Source organism: Manis pentadactyla, chromosome 2, assembly GCF_030020395.1.
Source record: "Manis pentadactyla isolate mManPen7 chromosome 2, mManPen7.hap1, whole genome shotgun sequence".
In the NCBI taxonomy this organism is placed as follows: Eukaryota; Metazoa; Chordata; class Mammalia; order Pholidota; family Manidae; genus Manis; species Manis pentadactyla.
The window spans coordinates 230,951,305-230,962,042 of NC_080020.1; positions in this window are offsets into that span (position 1 = coordinate 230,951,305).

Below are 10,738 nucleotides of genomic sequence, written 5' to 3' on the forward strand. Positions count from 1 at the left end.
AGGAGTGAGATAGGGGCAGGAGTTGGCCCCTGGCACAAGCTCAGAGACGGAAAGTTCTTCCATTCAGAGTCCCAGGAGATAGAAAGAAAGAAAATACAACAAAGAAGTAGGAAAAAAAGGGAAGATGGATTGCCATTCCTTAAATAAAATCAGCAAGCGAGGTGTGAGAAAAATAGAGAAATGCAGAGAGTAGAGAGAGAGGAATAGCTACAGGCACTTGGAATAGTGCTGAAAGATTCTCATAAGTAAAAGCTTCTTTTAAAATATTGGAGTTCCTCCATATGGGAAGCTTGGGGAAAGAAGAGAAAAAAAATTAAATTAAAGCATTTGAAAGTATATTATAGTTTTATCTCTTTGGCTCTGTGATTTCAGAAATAATATAATCCTATGGAAAGAATGCTGCCAGGAGATTTTGTATAGTGGCACCCTGGCAGCACGGGGCTGAATGATGTCAAAAAAGCTTATATAACAGTTTTGTTTTATTCATTTACATAAATCACATTTACCGTAGGTATTTTATTCAAAATAAAGTTTGGGAAAAATAAATTGAACAGATGAACCTAGACAAACCTGGTGATTTTTTCATGAGTAGTGTTTGATGATAAAGGCATAAAAGCATAATGTGGTATCATTTCACCAAGGCACAATATGGATCACCCATATGGAGCAGAAGTTGATAATGCTGCAAAGCTAAAATAAACAGAACAGATGTACTTGTAAAATCGAGTCTGCACCCACCCCTGAGTACCTGCCTTGCACTGGAGAAGTTTCTACAAAACTTAAAACTGGCGTCGAGTCACCTTCCCACAGGGACTCTTGGGAAGGCAGAGATGAAATCTTATGTGACCCAGCGGGGACAGGAAGTGGTTTCTGAAATCAGCCTGCATTCCCACTCTTGGCCATGACAACACCTCCTGTGTCTGGGGCAGGAGACATGGGCTCGAATCCCTGCTCCCCCTGCCACCAGAGGAGTCCCTGGGAACCCCAGTCCCTCAGCACCGGTTCCTCAAAGGCGACCTCGCAGAAGTGTTACTGGCTCCAGAGGGATGTTGTAAGGTGTCCCTGAGAAAATACAGGCAGGAAAAAAGATGCAAAGCTCAAGCACCATAGAGGCAGAGTTCTGTCCAAAGTGGTTTTGCTCAGCACCTTTTTAAAAGACATGCTCCAGGGACATGCAGCGATCTCATTTTCTCAAGGAGATGAGAACCCCATGTTTATTGTCTGATAAAGATTCCATATAGAATCCTAATAGGCTGGGAGGATGTCAGCCATGGACCACTCTACCAATAATATTAACAGCATGGACACAAAACTTGATCATGTCTAAGGAGATTGCTCACACACAAGTCCCTCTGATGCGGCCAAACCCCGTGAGGTCCACAAGGCAGAGAACAGTCTTCACTCAGCAGATGATAGCCTGGCTCAGACAGGGGATAGGACCCGGACCCGTGTCATGGCACTATGCCACGATCCCCATGCATATGCAGGCTGACACTCTCATCGTAGGAGGAGATTTTGTATCTCGTCGGCCCCAAACTGTTGGACCTCCGCCTGAGGACAGATGGACCTGAGAACAAACAGGGTCCCAGTACTGCAGATTCAGCTGACTGTGTATGGAATCCCATTTGTCACATGTGAGGTGTAGAGCTCTTTGCACACTGTAAAGTGTCAGTGTGCATCTAAAGGGTTGTCTCTTCATTGCCATTTTCCAGTCGGACAGCAAGGCAATGTGCCCTGCTAGCAGGAAGGAATCTTCCCAGGCCCTCCTCCAGGACTGCAGGTGAGGTGAGGTGCTGTCTCGCGCCGTGGGCCGAGCCCTCCTGGCCCCTCAGCGTTGGGCTCCCTGCTGCCCTGTGAGAAAAGACACTGGGCTGCTTCATTTCAGCCCAGATTCCACTCAGGGCACCTGAGTGCTGCAAAGTCCCTTTGCATATCTTACAAAAGGCGTCTGGAAATCCTTTTCCCAGTGGAGACTCCATGGCTGCTCATTTCAGAGACAAGCAGGCAGATGGGCCTCAGCAGCCCAGAACACAATTTAAGGAAGCTGAGGACCAAAGGGAATGGCAGACAGAAGGGAAATTCTCCCCTTTACCCAGAGTAAACGTGGTCACATGGCCAACAGCTGGAAGGCACCATGCATGGCCCCTGATAGAATCAAGTGGCCACCCATCTGCTCGGTTCCCAAAGCAGCACGGAAAAAAATAGCGTCCCACGTCCCCCGCACTCCAGCTGTCCTCGGCATCCAGCGCTTGGTGATTTTTTTCTAAAAATAAAATGAAATAAAATCATCACTTTTCCAATCAAGACAGCACTTGTGTAAGGAGCCATTCCAGGAGATGGGAGCCCTTAGCCCATGCCTACCTGCGGGCTTGTCCGAGTGCGGGCAGACGGGGTGCCTTACTTTGAAATGGGCGCCATCAGAAAAGGGAGCTGTGAAGCCGGCCTGCCTTGGAATCCCCTGCCTGTAAGTGTGCATCTGGGGAAAGGGGTTTGGTATCTGAGTCCCACTGGGCCCCTGTGCTTAAGTACTGAGCACTGTGAGCCCCTGGGAATTAGTACCCCACTGGGTCCTGTTTTAGATTCCATCATTTCTAATCAGCTCCCTAGAGCATCCCTCTATAGAATGTGGACATATGTCAATATTCAAGAATAGAACTGGCAGATATTTGCAGACATGCAGCCTCTGAGTATGCCAGCATTATCTTCAGTCAAATTCTCTTCTAGAGGAAACAAACTCGAGCAAACACTTCTCCATGGACTTCAAGTTTTAGAGCAGAACTTGCAAAAGACAGCCTACCATTGAAAGAGGAGTTAGGAGTCTGATTCTCCATCGAGGCAAGAAGAGCCTGCCTCCCCCCGTGCTCCTGAACCTGCCATGTAAAGAGCCCCCACTGTAAAATTTCAAAAGCATTTGTGCACAGTTTTTCATGTGCCAGGTACTCGTCAAAGTGATTGACACCAGGGAGCTCATTCTATCCTCCCGAGAGCCCTGGGACTTGGCAGTGGTTGCTGCGGCCACTCTGTAGATGTGGAAATGGAGGAACACAGAGTGGGGCACCCTGGCAGGAGCCACCCAGAGAGGCGGTGGCAGAACCAGCCTTGGCACCTGGGCATCGGGCCCTAGAACTTCTCTCCACGTCTGCTCTGCAGGCACCTAAGGGCAGGGGGATCATCCTACACATTTTCCTTTATTCCTCACTGATCACTTGCCAGTTCAATACATTCTTGTTGATCAAATGCTCATGGCAATGGTATCTTTTCGAAGACATATATACAGGCTCTTGATGATATATGTGCGTATATTTGCATAGGTGCTTGCTATAAGGGCAGTTCCAGAAAGGACACTTCAGGCCAATCCATAATTTAGGCATATCAAGAAAAGCACAAAAGCACTGTGGAATAAGCCAGCAGACATTAAACCCATTTTACAGATGAACAAACTGAGATCTATGAATTTGACTTATTAAAGAGTTTGATAATAGAATGTTGCACAAAATCGTATTTTAGGAAGATAAAATGTCACATACAACTTCCTGGCTCAAGAGAAAATAGTTGATTACAAAAGCAGCCTGTATTTAATTTACTTCTGGATGACATGAATGGTTCAAGGATGTCTGCCCAGAAGTCTCCTAGAGTTAAAAGCTCAGAAGAATGAAACAGAAACAAACCACACATTTAAAGACTGGTGAGTGCGCGGCATCATTACACCTTCCAGGGTTTAAGTGGAGCACTTTCTGCTTGATTCCAATACCTGGAGTCTTGAAGTCAGCTATTCTGTAAGTAGCTGGATGAATAGAATATTTACTATAATGGTGATAATTCCTGCCATGCATGTCTGACTAGTCCTATGCTTTCACACGCCCTTTGATTTGGGAGTCTCCCAAGAAGCGGGTGTGACGGGTTGGGGTGGGAGGGCTATTGTCGGCCTGACAGGTGAGCCTTAGCACCAGGGGAGAACCTGCCCTGCTCCTTGTTCCCTAGGCTGGCAGGACTTGAGCACAGGTGAGGCTATTACCCTCCTGGAAGCCATGGCCCCTCTTAAAATGTTGGCTTAGTTCCAAATATCTCACTTCCTGGAATGAAGCAAGTGATAAAGATGAGAATGTGGGAGATGCATTTCTGCAGGGCTTCCCGGGGGTGCTGAGCACAGCAGTGGTGAAGAGAGTCCAGGTGATGCCTGGCTGTGGACAGCTGATGCCAGGGATCCTTTGGGAACTTGCACATCCCTGTGGGGACCAGCAGTTAACACAGGAAAGGAGGCGATCTCAGCCACACCCTGGTTATCGTGTCCTCTGTTCTGTTCAGCTTCAGCCTCAGACAGCCCGGAGCTTCACAGCCAGTGCCTCCGGTGAAGCTGCCACCTCTTTGTCTGGACCTCTCTCTCCCTCCATGTCTCTTTATCTCCTCCCCACCCTGCCCCAGGCTCCTCTTTGTCTGTCTGTCTGTCTGTCTGTCTGTCTCTTTCTCTGTGCCACTGCCTTTAAAGTCAATCTTGGGACATTGTGTTGACGATTCCTTCAGAGGACGGTGTTCATCTAAGAGGCTGCTATGACATTTTCAGATCCAATATTTTGTCACTCCATGATTTCATTTTTCCTTTGCAAGTATTTTAACAAACATCCACATACAAAATTACTGAAATCTCAATTATCATGAGACTGCTAAAAAAAAAAAAAGTCCACATGGACATGTTAGAAACTAGTTCCTTGAAAAATATTTAAGAATGAATGTTTTACAGAATATTTGTTTTACAGAATAAAATTACAGATGAATTTTATTTCTTCTTTGACTTATTAATCCGGAAGGCAGGGGTGGGTGTACCATGTCACGTCCAAGTTTACAGACAATGCTTAAGATGCTATTGAACAGAAAGACGTCATGCTTCCAGGGTCGGACGGCAGCAAAGACTCCTTGAGGCAGGCTGAGAGGGTGGGGCGTGGTAGATGAGTTTCAGCCTGGGCAAGTGTGAGGAAATGCATTGGGAAAAGCAGCTATAGCATGATTCCCTCCTAGCCATCAGAGGCAGGATGCAGGAAAAGACAGTTTCAAATCGTCAGAAACTACAACCCGAATATAAATACTAGTGCCCTACATAATAATGCTGTATGACTCACAGAAAAATTGGGTGCATGGATCTGTACACACACACATTAAATAATTCCACAGAATTTTACATGTACATTATCTGTGAATCAGTTAAACTTGGTTATAGTTACATGGCTATTTAATGATGAAACACTTAAATGCTCTTCTTGACAGCAGCAACTGATAATCTTGAAGAGAAGTCATACACACAGCCAGGCAGTATGGTGCATCCTGTGCTGCTTTAAGTAAAAATGCTGACTAACTGCTACACAGCATTCGAAATTCTTTAAAAAGCAAACAGAAAGTAGAAGAATATTGTGTAGGACCGGGCTTGAATCCCAAGGTTGCATTAACCTTAGAACATTGTTCATAATATGAAGCATTCTCCTACCTGATGCCTTCTTTATGATTTTAGTATAATATACAGATTTGTTTTTCTTGGTTAGAAAAAAGCACATTTTGCTTTATTTTTTATGGATCTATGCATTTCATAACTTTTCTTTTTTCTTTTCTGTGTTAATTTCTAGGAAGCAAAAAGTCTATTTTGTAACACATGCAGCAAGTTCAGGGAAAGTTAGAGAAAAAGGACAGATAATGAATGTATCATTGACTCTAATAGTTTAGTTTGAAGCAAACACAGCATACGGCTGACAGGTGACGTGACAAGCCGTGGGCACTCAGTTCCATGGACAGTGGTCACACTAATCCTGCACACTTCAGCACAGAATACACCATGCAGTTCAGTCTGCCCTGTTCTTGAATGCTTTCTCTGGGTTTTTAGTTCTGCCCCCATCCAGCCTCCAGGTATGACTCTGCCTTGGGCTTTCCTAGATGCCATCTGTAACCATCCAAGACATAGGGTCCCTCTCACTTTGTCACATTCCCCTCCTGGCTCAGACAGGCCTGGCTCAACCACATTCAAGGCAATGACCGTCCAGGTTAGACTAGAAACAGATTAAGTTTTTCAAGTTGCCGTTATGAATTGAATGATGTAATGTAATTTATGTTCATTGGAGGCCAGTTTAATTTTTTTAAGTAATGATTTGGCACAACACATAATTCAAAGAAAACAGTTGTCACTGGGATATAAAGCCAAACAGTTTGATAGCAAATATCCATTTCCATATTAAATATAGACTCAGTTATTAGTTACACTGTTCAAGGTCATTGTAAGGATCTCCCTGAGACCAGAGTATGCCTGCCGGAGAGCATTCGCTTCTCCAAAGCAGAGCTGTTTTAAGGAAATGACATTCCAGGTTACTCTGTCACTGAACTGGTTTCTAACTTTCTATTTGGCCATCCATCACTAACATCTTCCCACTTAACATCAGACATTTAAAATGATGTTTCAAATGACCTTTGTATATGTTTATCCTTAGCATCTCCTTCCTGGCATAAAGGTACGGTCTTTTACCAGCGTGCAACTCAATGTCTGCCACACTGTAGCTGCACGTGAAGTGTTTGTTTAAAAAATGAATTTGAGTTCGATCACCTTGAGTGTTTTGCTTGATTACCTACAGTGTCTGAAGGCAGGCAATTCTATTATCTGTCCTTGGGTAGAAAAGATGAGAGGGACGTTTTGGGACTAAAATGTGTGAAGTAAAGAATTTGCCATAAAATGGACAATATCTAAATATGTATATTTTGGACAACATCATTCAAAGATAAGATGAGCCCTTGGTTTTACTTTATTAAAATATTTCAGAGTTAAGAAAATTAAGTGATATGCTCAGTGTCACACAACTAGCTCGTGGTAAAATTGGGGCCTCCGGGTCAGAAATCCACCCTGCGCGACCGTGGCTTCTGGCACAGAACGCCCTTCCTGGGAACGCGCAGCCTATGTGGGGCTACCTCTTTCTTTCCCCAGACTTGACTTGTGGAATTCAGCTTCATTATTAACTCCAGTGACGTCTTTCCACCCCAAGCAGTGCAGCGGCCCTTTCATCACAGGCTCACAGACCCGGTTCTTGGTCTCTGGGGAGATCACTGCACACCCCTCTCCATGCCCAATCCCAACAGTAAATAAAATGGGAGGAAAAGTAATGTGAAGTTTGAAAGTGGGAGCCAGTGGCCCTGACTAGCATCTGTTGAAGGAAAAGGAAGGCCACGCTTTTCTCCTGGAATGCAGACCTGCCCCCGAACATCACAGGATTCTTACGCAAGATGATCAAGTGGACCTGACAGCATCCCCTTCTTAGCAGCTGTAAAGTCCTTTCTTCCCCTTTTCTCCACATTGCAGCATGAATATTTCACTGTGCTTGAAATAAAAACGTTTTAGAATACATCCCATACATTTTCAAAATAGACCTCCAATTTCTTGATTTTTTTCTTCTAGGCAATTGCTTTATTCACAGGAGGCTACCTTCATTCTCAAAGGAATTAATGCATTTCTTCATTTTCTTCAGGGAATTACTTGTCTTCATTGGATGTTAACAGTTAACAGGTCGAACTTAAAAAAAAGAAGTCCTCCTCTTCTCTCTCAGAGGTGTCAGACAGGTGACCCAGGATAGGACCATCCTATAGTTGAACTTTGAGCCAATAGGTAGACCAACGACTGTGGTGGGTACTTGGTCCAGCAAAGTGCTTGAGGGGAGGGGTCCTGTGGCATCTTGGGCTATGGACGTTCCCTGGCTCCTCTAGTTCCAAGTCTAGTTCTTCAGCCATTCTGTAGACTCAATGAGCTGACCATTCTCTCTCTTTCAATGCCCATTTTGCTCATATTTTCTCACATGAGTATCTGCTGCTCGCATCCACACGGCCCTCTAGCTGCAAGCCTTCCACAGTCCAGGCCCACCCCACCCACGGGCCCATGTTACTGAAGGGTCCGAGCTGCATCCTTAACCCTCGATGCCTGACTTGGTCTGTATTCATCTTTGGTAGGTATCACTTGTAGCATGTTCTTTCCTGCTGACGTCCACGAGGACACAGAGAAGAGGAGCAAAGCCATTCTGGGAGAGGGGTTTCCACGAGGGAAGGATGTCTGCGCTGGGACCTGAAAAATGACAAGAGTTGGAGGGTGAGACACGGCTGACGTGGGATGAAGTTGGATAAGTCGGGAGGACAAAGCACATGCCCTGAGAACCAGAGAGAAGAGTTCACGGAACTGAGCGTAGACCCACACGCCAGCGCAGCTCTGTGCAGCCTGGCAGGGGGGGGCAGGGGCTGTCCTTCTCCTGGGACCCTGGGAGTCTTTACCCTAAAGAGTCCATCGGGAGTTGAGGGGTCTGTGGGCTGCCCTCGCGGCCACGGCCCTGCGGCCTTCAGGCCTCCTCTCAGGCATGCCCGCCAAACGCCCACCTTCCCTGGGACTGCCCTCCTGTCTTCCTGGGCAGCCTAATCCACACCGACACTTAACTCTCCGTGGATCGGCTGACGGCTCTGGCCTAAAACTCTCCTCTAAGCTTAGATCTTCGATCTGACTCCCTGCTCCTCCTGCAGATGCCTTTGTCAGGAAGAGTGATTTCATGCTCTCCCCCACAGCATCTGCTGCAAAGTCCAAACAACCACCCCGTTATTTAAATCAGGCATCTTGGCCTCACCTTTTATTTCCCTTCAATTTCCCCGAGACCCACCAACCGTTGAATCAGCCACCAAATCCTATTGATTCTATTCAGTAAAAATATTGAATCTGACTTCAATATCATTGCTTTACTTAAGAATTGATACCTTCTCACCCATAATTCTGCAAACTCATTCTTGATGGTATTTGTGCCTCTACCATTTACATCCTAAAAATTCATCTTTCCCATGAGAGTGGATCCCCTTTGGCATATGAAGTTCAGTGGCTCAGGATGCTGCGTTTGGTCACCCACGGTCTTTCCCTGCCGGTTTCTTCAGTGAGACCTCGCTGTTAGTGTGGCCTCCCCTGCCTTCTTACTCTAGCCCTACGGAACTACTTGCATTTCTCAGCAGATCTTCAGCATTCTCATACCCCTGTTCATTTGCAGGTGGATTCCCTCCGTTTAGAATGCTGCTCTCCCTATCTTAGTCAGCTCAGGCTGCTATCACAAAAAATACCATAGACTGGGTGACTTATAAACGAAGGACATTTATTTCTTACAGATCTAGAGGCTGGGATTCTGAGATCAGGATGCCAGTGTGGGACCCGAGAGCCCTGGTATGGTGAGAGCCGTCTTCCTGGGATTGCAGACCACTCACTGCTCGCTGTGTCCGCATGTCGCCCACAGGCAAGGGAGCTCTGGGGGGGTCTCTTTTATTAAGACACTAAACTCATGCATGAGGGCCCCACCCTCATGACCTCACGTAATCTTAATCACTTCCCAAAGTCCTCACCTCCTAATACCATCACATGGGGGGATAGGGTTTCAACGTACGAATCTGTGGGGCGCAGAAGCAGTCCGTTATATTCCCTTTTCACCTTTAACCTTCAGATAGGATGTTCTCTTTTCCTTCCCCAGAGGCTGGTGCCCTTCCTCTGGGCTCAAAATGCATTTTGCCATTCCCCTCTGACCTCACACTTTTACCTGCGATTAGTTAATTCCATCAGCCCCAACACAGGCATGAGCTCCATAAAGGGGGGACCCCACGCTCCACTTGTGTCTAATACAGCCTCCCCCCAACTCAGACAACACACGGTGGACCGTGCCCTGAACAGCAGCGAGGACTGAGCCGAGCACGTTGACCCGAGGAGGGGGGACATCTGACGCGAGATCTGCTGAAGTGAATCACTTGCTATGGCAGCATTTTATATACTTTTCCATGAAATCTGTAGATTTACATTTATTTTCTCACATGACATTAGTTCTGCCACATTAAGCGATTCTATACTATTTGAATATTTCCACTTTAAAATATGTCTGGGGGTAATAGAGCTGAGGAGACACTTTTGCAAATGAGAGCCTCCCTGTCTATGCTGATTCCTTCCTGGGTCTGTTTGAACACCCGTCTCTCGAAGCTGTTTTCTGAAATGCAGAAATGCTAACATTTTATGCAACATGGATAAAACAGTGGGGGCTTTTTCAGTAAATAAAAGTAGGTCTTTGCTGTCCTAGAAGTAGTCTAGTAATACTTTAAAAGTATAAGCCAGGGCAGGTATGATTTAGACAAGTTATTTTTCTGCACCTTTTTGCTCTTATGTTACATGTTTGACAACATAACTAATTCAAAGTACATATTTCTTTTCTTTTCTTTTGCTACTAAACTGTCTTCAAATAAATTACTTGAAAATAACACATTAATTTCTTCTGTATTCACCTCTGAGTTAGATGAAATAAAGCAAATGAAAGTGATTATAAACTTTGAAGAACTGTATACATGTTAAATACTTTTTTAGTACTAGCCATCAATCATTAATTACTGAGTACCTACTATGTAGCAGTTAACAGGCTAAATATAAATATAAAGATTAAAAAGTCCCAGTTTCTGCTGTTTAGTAATCTGCAGACAATTTTGGAGAATTGGAGCAGGGAAATGATAAGCTGTCAGCAAAATGCAGTCTGTAGTGGGGGCCCAGAGTGGCTGAGCCATGCCAGGAGGGTTCAGAGGATGAGAGAGTCACTTACGGATGCCTTTCCAGAGAAGAAGAATTGAGCTCCTGGGCTTGAGGAACAAATGGAATATAGAAAGTACGTATTTGGAGTCTGGCATATGCGGTCTGAAGATGGCCCTCTGCTGTCTTCTACACCCTGTATAA